Below are 2,664 nucleotides of genomic sequence, written 5' to 3'. Positions count from 1 at the left end.
TTTCCTGACAGATAGGCAAGATGTGAAAAACTGCCTGCCCAATTTGTACATAAGAGAAATTGTATTATCCTCTCCTATTACTCGCGTTTTTATGAGAAAATAACAAAAACGAAAACCACAACTCAGGAGAATTACTTCTACATTTCATAATAGTTTTGCTCACCGTCGCTAGCTGGCAGCACATAATGTTTTGTTGTGTGTGTGTGTGTGTTAACTAGGACAGTTTGGGACTTTTCCCTTCACAATAATGATATCTGACAAACCAATTTCGCTAAAAATAAGTAAATAAATAAAGAATTAATTAAATTAATATTTAATGTATCAAGCATCCGAAGTATCTTTGCAAGTGAACGATCTGTATACATATTATTGATGTCTCAGTTTAATAACACCATTTTCTTAATCATCAAATCAACACATTATATAGAGGTTTTCTTTCTTTTAAATCTTCAGTGGGGCCGAGCCTGGACCTGTATGTGCGATTAATTGGTGATCGTGTGCTGCGGACTTGAAAACTATATTTGGATTTGTAAGTTGTTTTTGATTATATTGTTTTGTATTACTATATTGCGTGTGTTTTTTTTTTCTCGCGTAGTTGTGTTAGTTTAGAACTCGTTTAAGAGGATTCTTGTTGGGGAGTGCAGGAATGAATACTGCCTCCCCCACCTTCCTGGCACGACCTAGGTCGGTCAGATTTGTCGTCGACGCGGACTCTTTGCCCTCGGCTGTTATAGACTCGTTGTGTGCTTCTCTCGATGGTGATGTCGTGGACTGTCTTCAGCACTTCGGCTCTGGACGCTATGTCGCAACATTGTCTTCTTCTGCTGTTTCCCAGAGGTTGCTGGGTCGTGGCTGTTTTCCTCACAACAATCAGTCAATTGCTGTGGAACCAGCTGGTCTGAATATTAAGTGGATGACTCTTCGTTCTACTCCGTTCGAGATACCTCATGAGGTTGTAGCTACTACACTAACACCATTTCCGACAGGATATACAGCTGCATGAGAAAGAAAATGTAATAACTCCCCTGTAACATAAAAACGGTCAAGACGACAAGAGACACCATGGCCAATCCAAGTGATAACAAAGGCAGAATCATATAAAAACCGCCAAACATCTCGAAAGTCAAAATCGGAAAGTAAGGCACTGAGTGGTTGGGAACCTTTAACACCCACGGCAGGATTTCCACCAATTTTATCAAGAGAAGGATCGAGAACACAATTAAAATCCCCACCTAAAACTATATCTGCCTGTGTGATTAAAAATCTATCCAAAGAGGAAAAGAATAACCACTGGTCAGCCTGTGAGACAGGAGCATAAACATTAACAAAACGAACTTTACGTCCATGCGTGAGAACATCAACAGAGATGACTCTACCCTCGGCATCACTATGGGAAGAGAGAACAGAACCTCTGAAATGGGGGTGAAATAAGATTCCTACACCGCGGGCACGAGAGGTCCCAAACGACCAAAATGCTTGAACATTGAACCTGTGAACAAACTTAAAATGATCGGACTTCGATTCAAAATGTGTCTCTTGGAGAAAGATGACGTCGACCCGAAAACGATCAAAAAGAGAAGTGACATACCATTGCTTTGCAGGACTACGCAGCCCCTGGATGTTCAGAGTTAAAAATGAAAAACCCACGAAAAGAGCAAGAAAATAATACATACATTATAAGCGCTGCTGCTTGGCTGTGACAGACGATAACGACGTCGACAAAACACGCTTCATGCAACTAACAGCATCAGTCATAGGTTCATTACCTGATACATTGGAAGAGAGCAGGTATCCAGATGCCCCAGAAGAGACTGGCAAATGATGTGTGTCACTATAGGCCGCAGGCCGGAGAGGAAGCACTGCAACTGGGAGGTGAGACTTCCGTCGAGGAACAGCAGGAAGGGGAGATGGGTTCAGAACACTGGAAGATGTGGAAACATCACCTGAACCAGTCTGGGGTGGGTTAGAAACTGGATCACACACATGGCAACTGGGCAGACAATGTATTGAACAAGCATTGCTGTGCTCTGCCGGCACCACACTCTCCACAACTAATGGGGAACCACAATTTGAAGAAGGTGATTCTTCAGAAGAACTAGGAAGGTTAGGAAGGTCATAAACAGATGACACAGACACCTTTGAAGGTGACGCAAGGGAGACCACAGGGGTTGGGAGCATCACATCATCTGGAACAGGGCTCTTCACACCCACCTCAACTGGAGACTCAATGGCAACAGGCTCTGGCAGCACAGGAACAACTGCAGGTAAAGACGATGGCACAACATCCACGGCAGAGGAAACAAACTGAACTGCAGGCATGTTCACAACAAGGTCACTGTCTTTTTCAGATGACTCTGAACTTGCCACTTTGCTAGCATAGGAAGGGGCCCTCTGAGGGCAAGATGATGAATGGTGGCCCCCCTCACAGATGTTACAAGACAAAGTACATTCTTCGGCACTATGGCCATAGTCCTTACATTTCTGGCAACGAATAGTTTCACACGAACGAAGCAGGTGTCCCTCACGTCCACAACGACGGCACAGACGGCGCATACCGGCGTAGTTGACCATTACAGTATAACTACCAATCTTCAAAAAATTTGGCACTGGACTTTTCATGTCAATCTTCACGCGTCGATTACCCGTGCAAACACCTGGACGAGA

The sequence above is a fragment of the Limulus polyphemus genome, unplaced genomic scaffold (assembly GCF_000517525.1).
Source record: "Limulus polyphemus unplaced genomic scaffold, Limulus_polyphemus-2.1.2 Scaffold3741, whole genome shotgun sequence".
Taxonomy (NCBI): Eukaryota; Metazoa; Arthropoda; class Merostomata; order Xiphosura; family Limulidae; genus Limulus; species Limulus polyphemus.
This window is presented reverse-complemented; position numbering follows the sequence as displayed.